The 17,321-nt window shown below is 41.9% G+C and overlaps 1 protein-coding gene across 3 annotated transcripts in view; it reads right to left on the bottom strand.

The window, feature by feature from the left end:
• Positions 1–15,692, bottom strand: part of AFTPH (aftiphilin) — a 69,998-nt gene extending 54,306 nt beyond the window's left edge. For 2 of the 3 annotated variants that reach the window (XR_005718285.1, XM_040224027.1), the window contains exon 1: positions 15,396–15,670. The gene's annotated coding sequence lies outside the window, so the exon portion shown is untranslated. Of the gene's footprint in view, positions 1–15,395 lie in introns of all 3 variants that reach the window. The other variant, XM_040224028.1, reaches the window with a different exon arrangement.
• Between the last annotated feature and the right edge of the window lie 1,629 nt (positions 15,693–17,321).

The raw sequence follows: 17,321 nt of genomic DNA, 5'->3' as shown, positions 1-17,321 counted from the left end.
GCTTCTCTGTCCACAGAATTTTCCAGGCAAGAACACTGGAGTGGGTTACCATTTCCTACTCTAGGGGATCTTCCTGACCCAGGGATCAAACCCAAGTGTCCCATGTCTCCAGCATTGGCAAGCAGATTTTTCAAAAGACAAGACTGCCAAAAGCGACAACTGAATTATTTATCTTCCTGGTTTTGATGTAAGGACGAATCACAAAAGAACAAATATCCTGTATGTAAGATAAATGACACCCAGAGCAGCAAAACACATTTACTCTTCTCAATGAAGGTAGCTAAACAGCAGTAAGAGTTATTATGGAAGTTAGTTTTCAAAAATTCCTAAGAGCTTTTCTTTCATTGAATACTTTAACCTTCTATGCAAATCCATAAGTACTGTACTTATTTGTATGGTATTACAGCAAAAATTAAAACAAGATAAATAAAAATATTAGAAACTGTTTTCGCTTTAACTTGTTGTATCAACAGACCATATTTAAGAGTTTACCTTCCCCCAGGAGGTTCATTTCAGTTCAGTTGCTCAGTCATGTCCGACTCTTTGTGACCCCACAGACTGCAACATGCCAGGCTTCCCTGTCCATCACCAACTCCCAGAGCTCACTCAAACTCATGTCCATTGAGTCAGTGATGCCATCCAACCATCTCATCCTCTGTCCTCCCCTTCTCCTCCCGCCTTCAATCTTTCCCAGCATCAGGGCCTTTTCAAATGAGTCAGTTTTTCGCATCAGGTGGTCAAAGTATTGGTTTCAGCTTCAGAATCAGTCCTTCCAATGAACACCCAGGACTCATCTTCTTTAGGATGGACCAGCTGGATTTCCTTGCTGTCCAAGGGACTCTCAAGAGTTTTCTCCAACACCACAGTTCAAAAGTATCAATTCTTTGGTGCTCAGCTTTCTTTATAGTCCAACTTTCACATTCACATATGACTACTGGAAAAACCATAGCTTTGACTAGACGGACGTTTGTTGGCAAAGTAATGTCTATGCTTTTTAATATGCTGTCTAGGTTGGTCATAACTTTTCTTCCAAGGAGCAAGTGTCTTTTAATTTCTCAGAAGGTACTTCAACTTAAAATTGAATAAATGACACTGGTGATAGACAGGGAGGCCTGGCATGCTTCAATTCATGGGGTTGCAAAGAGACGGACATGACTGAGCGACTGAACTGAACTGCACTGCTGGTAACACAGGCCATGGAAGAGAAGCAGCAGTACAGGCAGATGCATTAGCCCTCAGAAAGCCATTTTTCCCCTAGTACCTTCTGCGCTCACACAGTTGCAGAATAAACTAAGCACTCTAATTTTCCACCTTAATATCCCTGAGATGTTACACTGAAAGTAGAATCTAAAGACAGATACTATTTCAATTTCATGTCCCTTCACTAAAATCTTGCTTACATTCACAGTATTGTGTACAGATAGACCCTGGACCTTTTGTTTTCTTTCTCAGCTGCTTGCTCAGGGGGGGCTCTTTTTAAATTCTCCATTAATACTGATGCTTTCAGTCAGTAAATGTTCCAGAATCTTCCATCCTCAAACAAATCAGAGTGAAACAAAACAAACCCCTCCCTTCTGTGCCCTTTTAGCTCTCCTCCTCCTCCTCACCACCAAGCTGCTTGAAAGGGCCCTGTCTATTCACTATCTCTACTTCCTAACCTCCCACTCACTCCTCAACCCAGCACAATCTGGCTTCCACCCTATCACTCCACTGAAACTGCTCTTTCAAGAGTCACTTTATTTGAGTGCAAAAGACTAAAAAGACAGTGCAGGCGCAGGCCTATGTTGCTGACCACTGCATCCTCAGGGCCTAGCTCAAACTACTTCGGTTCCTTCTGAGGCACATGGTCCACTGACCTCTCTTTTGTTTTGAAAGCCCACAAAGTATGGTTTGGGGATTTGTTTCTCAGCATAAGGGGAGGTGTCAGCCGGAGCATCACCAGAGCGTGATACTACTCTGGCTGTTGCTGTTTAGTTGCTGAGTCGTGTCTGATTCTTTGTGACCCCATGGACTATAACCTGCCAGGCTCCTCTGTCCATGGAATTCTCCCGGCAAGAATACTGGAGTGGGTTGCCACTTCCTTCTCCAGAGGATCTTCCTGACCCAGGGACTGAACCCGGGTCTCCTACTTGGCAGGCGGATTCTTTACTGCTGAGCCACCTGGGAAGTCTGATACTACTCAGGGCAGAAAGCTGCTGGGAGCAGAGAGCAGGAGCAAGGGAAATTAGCTGCCTGAAACTACTCTGAGCAGTCAGCTAATTTCCTTTGCTCCTTGTTCTCTGCTCCCAGCAACTTTCTTTAGTACTTCATGTCAATTTTCCACAGATTTTGCCATCAGCTGACAAAAATAACTGACACGCGTTGAAAGAAATTTCTCACTGTAAAGTTTTAAATTAGCATTCTGGTCAAGACTAGCGAGAGTTCAACCTCCAGAGACCAGGGTATTCTGGGAAAAACAAACAAATCCCAAAACTGTACTTCGTAGGCTTTCAAAACAAAAGACCCACTTTGAGTCTGTAACTAAAGTATGTACACCTTGTACAGCTCTTGGCAGCTGCCCTTTCCCTAACAGTGCTGTTACTCTCTATATCATGAATACCTGCTGTGAAAGCAACTCATCTTTTGCAGGAAAAAACAACTAGCAAAAGTTTTAAATCTGCAACCAAATGCAGGTAAAATTCAATTATCTGAACTAATGAGAAAGAAAGTAATGTCCAAGATAATCTAAAACTCACAAATTTGGCCTGAAAATATGACCTATGGAACAGAAGATTTACCTCACAAATGATGTCTTTCCCGAGTACTGTTAGTTTTAATTTGTTCCCTGACCACCCATCAATTGAGAAGATGACCTAGAGATATGTGAGGTAACAGAAGGAAACCAGACAATGAACCAGGCTTAGAAACAGCCATAAATTATCCAAAGACCATAACACATAATGGCTCTCTTGGGGTAGATTATCACAGAACAAAAGTTTTATATATCTGAAAAAATCAAATGTAAACACATTCCAAAATAGTGCTCATGACTGTGTGTGTGTACAGGTTAATACAGGTAGTAACCATAGGTGGATCTACCTGCACTGATAACTTTCATGGAAACTACAGAAGGAATTCCCATGACAAACAAGTTTCTAGCTAGCTGACCTTTTAATGTTGTTATGGTTTAAAGTTTTACTTTCTCCTGAGAGGTAGAAAGACTAAAAAGGGTTAAAAGGAAAAACAAACAAACCCAGACAACATTTATTATTTGCAATGTACTATTATACTTTTGGGGTCGCGAAGAGTCGGACACGACTGAGCCACTAAGCACAGCCTAGGATTGCACTGTACAGATAACGCATTTTTGCAGGTTTAAGGTTTGTGACAACCTTGCATCAAGCAAGTCTGTCAGCACCATTTTCCCAACAGCATTTACTCACTTTGTGTCTCTGCTCATTTTGGTCATTCTTGCAATATTTCAAACATTTTATTGTATTTGTTGGGTGTTGGTGCTCTTTGATATTACTGTTATAGTTGTTTTTGGCATTGTTTAGCTGAGTGACTTCACTTTCACTTTTCACTTTCATGCACTGGAGAAGGAAATGGCAACCCACTCCAGTGTTCTTGCCTGGAGAATCCCAGGGAAAGAGGAGCCTAGTGGGCTGCCGTCTATGGGGTCGCACAGAGTCGGACACAACTGAAGTGACTTAGCAGCAGCATTATACTTTTGATTAGAAATGACTTGAGTATTAGCCTATTGGATAAAGCCAAATTTTTCCAAAATTTCCCCTCTGTAATTTACAGAAGAAATGTATACAATTTTCACCAAACAGTATTTACTCTTATTCTCTGTGTACTTTTGATATTTTTAGTTTTATTTCATTTTTTCTTAAAATCTGGTCATGATCCCCTATAACTGATTTTACAAACCAGAAACAAGTCATAACCCAGAAAGCACTTACTCTCTCCTATGATCAGCTTTCTAAGTATAACTCATTTTACAGTCTTGGGGCCATGGCTGAAAGTTTATATAAGAAGCGAAAAAAAAAAAAAAATCAAAATATCTCTGTACACAATCTTAGCACAGAATTTGTGTTGTTTATGTCATTATGTCTCCAACTGCATCCATTAATTCTGTTCAAGTTTAATTCACCTCACAATAATATTATCATCCTTCCTTCTGATCCACTTCCTCTAAATCCAATTATTGCCTCCAACATATAAGAAGAGGAAAAAGAGCTTTTTTAAAACAAAGAACTCTTTGATCTGGTACTTACAAGGACAAAATGGATTCTTAAATAATATTATTTGAATGAAACAAGTAATCTGATAAAGTGTTCCCTTTCTCTTTATAGAATTTTGCATAAAAGTAATAAATAATTCTTCATTTTTCAAGTTCATACCACCCTCAGTCTAGGAAGCAAGCCACTTTAAAGATAAAATTAAAGATACCACCAGTGGGGGTATATGTCAGTTCACATATTCCAGGCTAATCAGAAATATATCAGAAATCTTATAAGGCATATTCTTCTGATTAAGTAATTTTATCTACAAGAATGTATTCCACAGATGCAGTCATATAAGTATGCAAAGATATTTCCACAAAAAATGTTAATTCCTTCATTGTTTGTTTTTACAGAAGTAACTGAAAACTTAAAGAGTAAACAGAAACTGTAGCTTTTTTTTTTTTAAGACAAAGCTATACTGCTCATAGGGAAAGGTGTTTAAAACACATTTTTAAGTGAAAAAGCCTTACTGAAGAGGCATTCTCTCTTGATTCTCCTATCTATCATATTCTTTCTTTCTCCTCCTCTAGTGGATCTGCTTCTTCTGCTTGCCTCATAAATGTCCATGTTTCCCAGGCTTTGGCTTCCTTATATTCTTATCCCTGAGAGATCTCTTGCCCATTTTGTTTGATAGTATATGCCCGCAATGCCCAAACCTCTATCTGTGGCTGCCCAACCTCTGTACACCCAACTACCTTTCTGAATCTCTCTGCATGGATTTCCCACATAGATCTCATATTCTCCAATTTCAAAACTGAAGTCAACCTCTACTCAAAGAACAAACAGAAACCACTGTTCTTATACAATATTCTGAATTCTAAATCCAGAAATCTGAGTGTTACTTCTGTCTGTTCCCTCTGCCATCTTCTTCCATCTTCCTCCCTCAAATTAAATCAACCACAAACTAACTCCTTAACATCTCTTACTGTATTTAACATCACACAACCAGTATCGGATTTTCATTGGAAAAGACTCTGATGCTGGGAGGAATTGGGGGCAGGAAGAGAAGGGGACGACAGAGGATGCGATGGCTGGATGGCATCACCAACTCGATGGACGTGAGTTTGAGTGAACTCCAGGAGGTGGTGATGGACAGGGAGACCTGGTGTGCAGCAGTCCATGGGGTCACAAAGAGTCGTACATAACTGAGCGACTGAACTGAACTTATTTGATCCAACTTACTCCTCACTTTGGGACTTCCCTGGTGGCTCAGATGGTAAAGCGTCTACCTGCAATACGGGAGACCCAGGTTTGATCCCTGGGTTGGGAAGATCTCCTGGAGAAGGAAATGGCAACCCACTCCAGTATTCCTGCCCGGAGACTCCCAGTGACGGAGAAGCCTGGTAGGCTACAGTCCATGGGATCGCAAAGAGTCAGACACGACTGAGGGACTTCACTTCACTCCTTACTTTCACATTTATGAGTAGGCTTCAAAACAAACTAATATTTTCTTGTAAGTACTGAACATACTCAAATTAGTAGCAGAAGTTCCTCCAGGTTTCATCCATGGTCTATTCTTAGTCAACTCTCTCTCAATCTCATCCACCTAAGCCTTAATTAGTACATTTCAGGACTCCTGAGCCTCCCCTGCAGCCCAGTCCTCAAACCTGAACTCTAGTCCAGACAAATCATTTCTCCTCAGTCCTCTCCATTTGAGCTCCTCAAAGACCTGGAACTTAATAAGAACAGAATCCAAGTTTTTCTTTCTCAAACTTGGTCCTCATTCACAGCTGTTTCACCCCAAGAAGATGGCCCCACCACCCACCCAGTTTCTAAGTCAGAAATTCCAGAGCCTTTCTTGACAAAGCTCCCCTCCCTTTGCTATCTCTAAAGAACATTTTTTATCCCATGAATCCCTCAATTATGGTATACCTGTGAGTGAGAGAAATTGCTCAGTCGTGTCCGACTCTGTGACCCTATGGACTGTAGCCTACCAGGTTCCACCATCCATGGGATTTTCCAGGCAAGAATACTGGAGTGGGTTATACCTCTTTCCAATTCCCCTGACTCCATTCTGATGTAAGCTGTCATTATCTAATCTTCCCCATTAGTACTTAATCATGCCCAACCCAAGTAATCTTTTACTTATTTATTTCCTTGATTCCCGCCCCCACCCCAGGCTGTGGTATGCAGGATTAGGGATGGTATCCCTGATTAGAGATGCCAAGAACTGACTCATTGGAAAAGACTCATATGCTGGGAAAGATTGAGGGCAGGAGGAGAAGGGGACCTCAGAGGATGAGATGGTTTGACGGCATCACCAATTCGATGGACAGGAGTCTGAGCAAGCTCCGGGAGTTGCTGAAGGACAGGGAAGCCTGGTGTGCTGCAGTCCATGGGGATGCAAAGAGTCGGACATGACTGAGTGAATGAACTGACTGAACTGATCAGGAATCAAACCCAGGTCCCCTGCAGTGGAAGCCTGGAGTCTTAACCATTGGACCTCCACGGAGGTCCCCCAGGTAACCTTTTAAAAAGTTAACCTGATCACATCAATCCCCTGCTTCTGATAAAGACTTTTAAAAGGTCTTTAATACAGTCTAAGCCATTCTTAACAGAAGCAGAAGATATTAAGAAGAGGTGACAAGAATACACAGAAGAACTATACAAAAAAGATCTTCATGACCAAGATAACCACAGGATGGTGTGATCACTCACCTACAGCCAGACATCCTGGAATGTGAAGTCAAGTGGGCCTTAGAAAGCATCACTACAAACAACGCTAGTGGAGGTGATGGAATTCCAGTGGAGCTGTTTCAAATCCTGAAAGATGATGCTGTGAAAGTGCTGCACTCAATATGCCAGCAAATTTGGAAAACTCAGCAGTGGCCACAGGACTGGAAAAGGGCAGTTTTCATTCCAATTCCAAAGAAAGGCAATGCCAAAGAATGCTCTAACTACCGCACAATTGCACTCATCTCACACGCTAGTAAAGTAATGCCCAAGATTCTCCAAGCCAGGCTTTAGCAATACATGAACCGTGAACTTCCAGATGTTCAAGCTGGTTTTAGAAAAGGCAGAGGAACCAGAGATCAAATTGCCAACATCCACTGGATCCTCAAAAAGCAAGAGAGTTCCAGAAAAACATCTATTTCTGTTTTATTGACTATTTCAAAGCCTTTGACTGTGTGGATCACAAGAAACTGTGGAAAATTCTGAAAGAGATGGGAATACCAGACCACCTGACCTGCCTCTTGAGAAACCTATATGCATGTCAGGAAGCAACAGTTAGAACTAGACATGGAACAACAGACTGGTTCCAAATAGGAAAAGGAGTTCGTCAAGGCTGTATATTGTCACCCTGCTTATTTCACTTCTATGCAGAGTACATCATGAGAAACGCTGGGCTGGAAGAAGCACAAGCTGGAATCAAGATTGCCAGGAGAAATATCAATAACCTCAGATATGCAGATGACACCACCCTTATGGCAGAAAGTGAAGAGGAGCTAAAAAGCCTCTTGATGAAAGTGAAAGAGGAGAGTGAAAAAGTTGGCTTAAAGCTCAACATTCAGAAAACGAAGATCATGGCATCTGGTCCCATCACTTCATGGGAAATAGATGGGGAAACAGAGGAAACAGTGTCAGACTTTATTTTGGGGGGCTCCAAAATCACTGCAGATGGTGACTGCAGCCATGAAATTAAAAGACGCTTACTCCTTGGAAGTAAAGTTATGACCAATCTAGATAGCATATTCAAAAGCAGAGACATTACTTTGCCGACTAAGGTCCGTCTAGTCAAGGCTATGGTTTTTCCAGTAGTCATGTGTGGATGTGAGAGCTGGACACAACTGAGTGACTGAACTGCACTGAAGCCATTCCAGGCTGAGATCTCTCCAGTCACAGATTCCCTCTCCCTTCCCCCAAGATTTTCAATGCTATAAACTATGCTTTCGAACAGTGGTGCTGGAAAGACTTGAGTGTCCTTTGAACAACAAGGAGATCCAACCAGTCCATCCTAAAGAAAATCAGTCCTGAATATTCATTGGCAGGACTGATGCTGAAGCTTCAATACTTTGGCCTACTCACTGGAAAAGACCCTGATGTTGGGAAAGATTGAGGGCAGAGGAGAAAGGGGTGACAGAGGATGAGATGGTTGGATGGCATCACTGACTGACTCAATGGACATGAGTTTGTACAAACTCCTGGATAGTGAAGGACAGGGAAGCCTGGCGTGCTGTAGTCCATGGGGTCACTAAGAGTTGGATACGACTCAGCAACTGAACAACGATAACAAGGCCTTCTTTCAATTTTTGAAAGTCAGACAATAACATTCTTTTGTGCCAAGGGCTTTTGCATCTGCTGTCTATTGCACAAAACATGCCCACAAATGCTTAAATTCTTAAAAGAGTAACCAAGTCCTCAAGTAAGTTTCCTAACACCCTCCCCCAACTCCTACTACACCTATTTCTTTCAGAACATAAGAAGTGCAATAAGTTATAGTTTGTAAAAAAGAAACATAATTTCAAAAACTGTGCAAACTGAGTATACTAGGGAAAACACAGAGATAGGCTTAAATGTAGAAGGTAATTTTAAAAAACCTATTAAATACTTTCTAAAACAATAAAGTTACCTTGTATTTCCCTTCCATAGATAAAAATGTCATGCTCTAGAGCAGCACTATCCAACAGAAATACAATAAAGCCACATATACAATTTAAAATATTCCGTAGTTGATTAGAAAAGAAACAGGTGAAATTTATATTTTACTTAACCCAAGTATCCAAATATTATTTTAACATGTAATAATGTATGGATGTGAGAGTTGGACTGTGAAGAAAGCTGAGCGCCAAAGAATTGATGCTTTTGAACTGTGGTGTTGGAGAAGACTCTTGAGAGTCCCTTGGACTGCAAGGAGATCCAACCAGTCCATCCTAAAGGAGATCAGTCCTGGGTGTTCATTGGAAGGACTGATGCTGAAGCTGAAACACCAATACTTTGGCCACCTGATGCGAAGAGTTGACTCATTGGAAAAGACCCTGATGCTGGGAGGGACTGGGGGCAGGAGGAGAAAGGGACGACCGAGGATAAGATGGCTGGATGACATCACTGACTTGATGGACATGAGTTTGAGTGAACTCCGGGAGTTGGTGATGAACAAGGAGGCCTGGCGTGCTGTGATTCATGGGGTCGCAAGGAGTTGGACACGACTGAGCGACTGAACTCAACTGAATGTAAAATCTATATTTTACATTAGTTTTTGAAATCTGGTGTGCACTTTACACTTAATAAAACACATCTTACTTTGGACTAGCTTTATTTCAAGTGCCACATGTGGCTACTGGCTTCTCCTCTGCTCAACATAGTCCTAGAAGATAATATTCTATTTCTGATAACTAAAGTGAAAGTGAAAGTTGCTCAGTTGTATCTGACTCTTTGCAACCCCATGGGCTATAAAGTCCATGCAATTCTCCAGGCCAGAATACTGGAGCGGGTGTATCCTTTCCCTTCTCCAGGGGATCTTCCCAACCAAGGGATCGAACTCAGGTCTCCCACTTTGCAGGCAGATTCTTTACCAGCTGAGCCACAAGGGAAGCCCAAGAATACTGGAGTGGGTGCTATGTGCTTAGTCGTGTCTGACTCTTGCCACCCCACAGACTGTAGCCTGCCAGGCTCCTCTATTCATGGGCTTCTCCAGGCAAGAATACTGGAGTGGGTAGCCTATCCCTTCTCCAGGTGATCTTCCTGACCCAGGAATTGAACCAAGGTCTCCTTCATTGCAGGTGGATTCTTTACCAACTGAACTATCAGGGAAGCCCAAACAGCATGCTAACAGAATCAGAGTTATTTTTAAAAGAGCATGACATTAAACAGTTAACCTCTATCAACAAGGATATGTCTCACATTTAAATTCTTCAAAAAATTTTAAATTATGCAAACATCCTATGCTGCTGAAAAGCCTAAATTCAAAATAAAAATTCAAGTAAACAGTTTAAAAACTGCATATTTATCGACCATTTGAGCAGATTACGGGAAGAGCAGTGCTCTCAACCACTGCTGGTAGGAGTGACTCTATCACAACTTCTTGGAAAGCCATTGGCTTTGCCTTTGATTTAATAACTCCACTTCTAAGACTTAGTCATATGGGAATAACCAGAGACAAAGATTTACCTACAAACTGTTCACTGAGATACAATGACTCATACATACACATAGTGTGTATGACACTCATATGTCCATAGAGAAAAAAATAAAACTAAGTGTAAAACACCGAAATGCTTACAATTCTTTTTTTGAGGTGTGATGACTAGTAATACTATTTTTACTATAATTCATTTAAATATGTATAATGAGTGCTACTCTGTCCCAGGTGGATGCTGTTTTGGGCAAGTCAGCTATAAAGGAACATTTTTGGGTCAAAAGAGGGAGAATTTGAATATGGCCTTGAATATTAAATTTTTTGAAGTGGTATAACAGTCTAACTGAATAAAACTAAACAACCTACAAAACAGTCTATATGATAAGATTTCATTCTGTTAAGAAGTATACATATATATGTATGGAATAATAGGCACTAAACTGTTAACAGTGGGATTTCTGGGTACTATGAATGTAAGTTGTTTATTATTTTCTATAATGCTTTTATATGCTTCTATAATAAGACTTTAGAAAATTAAACTATATATACACCTTATTGAGCATATACTACATACAATGCTGGTAGGTTCTATAAGGGGTAGAATTGAGTAAATGGAGTAACAAGCTTAAAGAAACTTTAATTAGGAGGAGCAGTATAAGAAAACAGTACAAGTGATTAATGCAAGGCAGAATATAAACATCAAATAAATAAAGTAAAATGGGGTTATGAGTCTAAGAAAAAGACCTCACTTGATTGGGAAGAGTAGTGAATGAAAATGAGAAAAAACTTCATGAAAGAGAATTTGAAATAAGGATTTTGACTGACAGAGGAAATGGCAGGCACAAAAGATAAAGCATGGAGCAACTGTCAGAGCAGGAAGTCACATTATAGAGTTTGGCTGAAATGCAGGATATATGAAGGGTGTAGGCAGTGTGCTGGGAAAGTAGGCTGTGAGGGCCTTGACTTCTCAGAAGGGATCAAGTACCTCTAACTTTTTTGAGTTTAGCAATGGGCAAATTTGTTGAGGCTCCAATTCAAGAAACTGTCCTACCAATTCTCATCATCTTGGTTCCATCTTGGTTCAAGCCACTACTATCATCTATTCATTTTTAATTTCTGCAATAGTATACAGGTGCACTACATATAGAGCTGACATCTGTATTCCTTATGAAATGCTCATAATGATGATGTTTAGCTGTATCAGTCAACAATTTCTAATGAAATCTTCTGGCTGCCACTCTTGTACTCCTATAATCTACTTTCTCTACAGCAGCCAGACAGATCCTTTTAAAAGATAGATTATCACATCGCTACTCAAAACCCTGCAATAGCTTCCCATCTCACACAGCAGAAAACCAAAGTCATGAGAATTTCCACAAAGCCCTAGATAGAGCACTGTCCTCTCACCCTCTAAATCACTGAGTCCCATACACAAACACAAATGTTCATGTGCACACACACATACACAAAAATCCCAAGACACTGAAACTCTATGATGGCTACTATTTTTGTTTAAATTTGATAATTTCAGTGTTTCCAGCACCTAGAACAAGGCCTGACATATATTGAGTGAGTGCTCAATACGTATTTGCTATATGAATGGAAGGAAGAGAATAACATGATGTTAGTACATATTTAGTTGGAAAGGTTTGTGGCATGCTATAAATATTTATATAAATAGAACATGCAGTGAATTTATTCTAATTTACAACTTAATTTTCCTCTGGGAACTACTCACCAAAATAGTGCTTGTAAACTAAGTTTTAAGCATACAGACAACCTTTAATTTATTAGCAATTTATCTTCACAAGGTTTATTTAAGTTAGTTATTTGGAACAGGAATGGTGGTGACTAAAAAAATAACAGGATGGAGCCTTAAATTTCCTATTTTTCCTGTTTTTTTCACTTTTCCCAAGCTCCTTATTTCCCCGCGTCCCTCTTCTCCTCCATATAGTTTCAGACCTTTCATTTTCCCAGGGAATAGGTCTAATCCAGACCCCTAAGCCCTACCCTAGGCTGAGGCCAGAAATAGAAACTGGAAGTGTGATATAGGGCTGTTGAGATGGCTGGCAGCTGGTGAAGGAGAGCCTAAGCAAGGGAAGTCACTGCAGAGGAAGCTCAGGAGGCTAACAATTCTTCATTCAAATATTTTCAAACCAAAACTTCTTATATTTTAAAAGGAAATCAACACAAAATAACACTAACTCCTTCCTGTCCTCTTTTTAAATATACACTGTTGAAAGACAGAGTGATACTTTGTTTTTAGAGGAAAAACCTGAACTTTGTATTTTACTATGATTTCAAGGGAACAACCAAGTTTAGAAAAACACATATGACACCACCCGGCTGTGTTAAATCTTAATCTTTACCAAATCTGCCTCAGATTTAAAAGTTACAGTTGAAAAGCCATGGGCTCTTCCTAGATCCTTCATTCCTCTCCAGTTCTCCAGAAGTAACTTTTACTTTGATTTGGAGTTTATCATTGCAATGCATGTTTTCATACTTTTGTCACATATTATTTGTTGTTGTCATTCAATCATTAAAAGTCATGTTTGACTTTTTGTGACCCCGTGGACTGCAGCATGTCAGGCTCCCTTGTCCTTCACCATCTCCCGGAGTTTCCTCAAATTCATGTCCATTGAGTTGGTGATACTATACGGTTCCTATAAAATATACTGTATTGGCATGCTTTAAAAACTATATAAATATGATAAATAAACCTATTAAATCCCATCTCTGTCATCAGTTGTTTGACCTCAGGCAAGTTACCTAACATCTCTGTGCCTAAGTTTCCGTTCTGAAAAGTGGGGATAATACCATCTCCTAGTTTACAGGGCTGTTGTGAGTATTAAGTAAGTTAACTGAGTGTATATAAATCACTCAGAAAAGAATCTTGCTGGGAGTTCCCTGGCAAACCAGTAATTAAGACTCCCCACTTTCACTGCCAAGGGCATGGGTTCAATCCTTGCTGGGGGAACTAAGATCCAGCAAGCTGCAAAGGCTAAAAATAAATATCTTGCTCATGGCAGTGAGTATTGGTTTAGTAACATCATATAAAGTTGCAAAGGAATCTATGACTGTGTGTGTTATGTTATGTATATGTGGGCATACACACTGATTGAGAAAAGATTAATTATCTAAATGATATGTATGGGTATTTTTTAACTCACAAATTCTAGATAAAATTAAACAAGAATATTAACATTTAGTTTAAATAATGTGTGATCGTTTAAAAATACCTAAAAATTTAATGTCCTCCTTTTATGAGTTTTTGGGGGTAGGTAGGGAGAAAAGGGGTAATCCCTCAATGAGACGCTAATCAAAGATTTACTAGACTGTTAAGGGAGGCACTTTAGCATTTCACACAAAATAAAACATTTGATAAATTTCACTATTTCTCTGAACCAGTTTTTCTTTAAATAGGAAGAAATTAAAATTTTAAATGATCTATTTTAAAATAGGATTCACCTAGATTACAAGATTTTCATAGGCAATTGGATTCTGTAAAATTTATCAATGCAATTGTGGATGTATTTTCTTTGAGTACAAGATTACTTTCATAATAGTCTCTAGGTCAAAAGATCAGAAAATATCAAAACCTAAATGTCCTACATACTATGTGAATTCTAGTGAATTTCTTTCAAGCAGTTTAAAAAGATTTATCTATGTTTTTAATAGATATCTATAAAAAGATATCTATGCCTTGAAGATGAATATATCTAAAGATAATAAGTGGATGAATTCTATCTAATGAGCACTTAATAAAGGTTAACATTTACTGGTCTAGATGTTTTACACAGGATCTGTTTTTTAATCCATGTGAGATATCTTCATGAACAAAATTTTGAAGACTACCATAAATTCTTTAAATATTTCTGCAAAGAATTAAAAATGACTACTACAAAGGCCAATACTGACGAAGTCGGCAAAGCTGATAACACGTAGAGTAACTGTGTAGATTGTACCAACACAATAGCGTTCAAACAGCTGTTTCCCTTAGAGTTTTGGCATATACTCACGTCTAAAAGGTTAACGGAAAGCAATAGTTAAATGCAACCTCAAAGATTAAACTATCTCCGCCTCCCATTCTACCAAAAAGACTAAAACGTAGCTGGTGAAAGGGAGGATTAAAGTTCAAGAGTTTTACTTCTCCTAAAGCGAGAACTTTGAAACGGAACTACCGATTTTGTTTCATTTGCTCCCCAGTAAAATATTTCCATGTCTGGGTTAGTCCTTCCCTTGGCCCCAACGGAAGATTCAGTGGGAAATCAACGTGAACTAACCAGCAAGAGTAAAACCTAAACATTCTCAGTACTTTCCCACTGGTGAAAGCTTCCTATCACCATTTACCTTATACTATGTCCCCTGCCCAAGAAAGACGTAGCACCTGCCAAAGTGGGCACTTCAAGAATAATGGTCCAACTTTTCGCACGCAGTCTGGGAAGGGGACGCAGGTGATTTCTTAGGGAGTGCAAGAAGGGAGCAGAAAAGGTCCTCTCAGGAAGGGATGAATGAGCTTTGGTGCCGTCTCCTCTGCCTGCTGGAGGATTCAAAAGCTGTTTGCTTCAGAGACCCTAGGAAGCAGCACACTCTGGTCGCCGCTGGCCTGGGGCCTGGGCGAAGCAGGCAGTGTTTACACCTGTCACGAGGGAGGGGGAGGGAGAAAGAGGAAGCCGGAGCAAAGCCCCAAACTTCTCAACAATCCCGGGAGGAAGCGGCCGGTGCGGAGCCGAGGGCAGGTGGAAGCGGAGGGGCAGGGGGAGCCGGCGGCGGCCAGGGACGTGGGAAAAGCTCTCACTTCGCCGGCCGGTGCCCGGGAGGGCGAGGAGGGGCCGGTGCGCCTCAGGCGCCGCCGCCGCCGGCGTCCCCGCACCCGCTGTAGAAGAGGACAGAGCCGGGACCCGCAGGCCCGCAGAGCCGGCAACGTCCCCGCAGCCCCCGGCTCCGCAGCGGGCAGGTGTCCCCGGCCCAGGCGAGGATCCGGCCGGTGGGCCGGGCCAAGTCCCTTAACCTCCTTCCCCCGCGCGGCTGGGAAAGCTGGTGAAGCTTACCTGGTTCATCCGGGGCGGCCGCGATGGGCATGGCTCAGGGGCCCGGGGAGGAACTGGCTCCCCGGGGAAGGACCGGCTATTCGGACGCGGCGCTGGTGAGAGCGGAAGGCAGGCTGCTCACAGCCCTGTCAGCGAAGCAGCGCCATGGACGCCCACCCGGAGTTTCAGTGCTGCCGCGAGACCCCCATCCCATTACCCTCCGCCCTCTTCCGCCGCCGCCGCCGTCGCCGCCACCGCCTCCACCTCCTCCTCCGCGGAGACCCCCCGCCCACTCCACACACTCTCCCATCATGCAGCGGGGGAACCGCTGCCGCTGAAACGTCACTTCCGGGCGCAGGTGGCTAGGTCGGGGCCCGGCGCTGGTGGGTGCAGAAGGGGTGGGGGGGTGGGAGGACACACAGGGGGAATGAGTGTCACAGAATGCTTACCCCGTGCGCAGGCGCCGTCGTGCAGAGCGCCGGCAGCCATTTTGGGTGCGGGCAAGCTGCCCTTTTCCCTGACTTCCTAGCGAGTCATCGAGCTGTTGGGTGGGGGAAAGACGTCCTCCTGCACTCCGCCGCTCCTGAGGCAGCGCTCCGGGCAAGGGGCAGGTGCTCCTCAGCCCGCTAAGATTAACGTTCAGCTTGGGACCGTCTTAACTCTCTTGCTCTCCAAGTAAAATTTGCAAAGGTTTGAGGTACGAAACTGTATCTTCACCAGAAACCTGCTGGAGAGCACTTATTAGCTTGCCCTTTTCGCCACGAAAAACGACTTTTTCGTTCACAGTCTAAGTCCCTTCCTCTTTTTAATTTACGCTGACAGAAGAGGAAGTTGATATATAAGAAGAGTTAAATCAAATTTAAAATGGCAAGCAAGAGGGAAAGCACCCGCCGAACTGAAAACCGGCTTTGAGACCAACAACAACAAAAATTTTGGGGATCCTGCTAACAGATTGAGACGGTGGTCGTTTATTCATATATGCTGCATAAGACTAATTCGATTAAAGTAAAGAAATAAAATTAACTTCCGCGTTTCTATAACAGCCGTCATAACATTTTTCTATCGTCAGTCTTGATCGTTTACGTTTTTATAACCTTTCCCCTTCCTTTGTAATGAATATCTGTTAGAACACCAGCCACTGTAAAAACCAGACTGCAAGACTGAGGGGATTATTGTTATCGTCTGGGATGATGAGCCTGGGATCCTATCCGGCAATCGTGAGCGCAACCGGCTGCTCCTTCTTACTTTCGCCAGACCTTCACAGGCAATTTGAATAATTTTAAATAGTTCCCAAACAGCAAAGCTCAGCAGCTACGGAAAGAAACAAGGATGGAAAACACCCCCCTCAGCCACAGAGAGGTGTCCACTCTTTTGAGTGGAGGAATTATACAAATCAGGGGGAAGATAAGGACAAAAGCAGTTCATCACGGTTTATCCCGCCTCTGCAATGTTCTAGACGACTTAACTTGGAGCGCTAAAATAGACCCGCATTTGTCTCTTTACAACTCAATTGCTGTAAGATACACGGAGACTGCATCACTTTAAATTGGAGTATCAATTGTTTTGCGGTGATGGTGCTGGATTTTTGTTATTGCTCAGTCACTAAAGCAAGAAAAATCTATATACAGCTTGTCAAATTTATCCCTATTGTATTTCGCCCCCTGCTGGTATGGGAGCTTGTAGTTCGTGCTCAATCTCTCAGCAGAGTCCGACTCTTTGCGACTCCATGTACTACATAGCTCGTCCGACTCCTCTGTCCATGGGATTTCCCAGGCAAGAATACTGGAGCAGGTTGATATTTGCTTCTCCAGGGAATCCTCCCTATCCAGAGATTGAACCAGTGTCTCTTGCATTGGCAGGCGGGTTCTTTACCACTGAGCCGCCAGGGAAGCCATGTATATATATGTATATGTATATGTATATGTATATGTATATGTATATGTATAT

The sequence above is a fragment of the Oryx dammah genome, unplaced genomic scaffold (assembly GCF_014754425.2).
Source record: "Oryx dammah isolate SB20612 unplaced genomic scaffold, SCBI_Odam_1.1 HiC_scaffold_25, whole genome shotgun sequence".
Classification (NCBI taxonomy): Eukaryota; Metazoa; Chordata; class Mammalia; order Artiodactyla; family Bovidae; genus Oryx; species Oryx dammah.
This window is presented reverse-complemented; position numbering and strand designations above follow the sequence as displayed.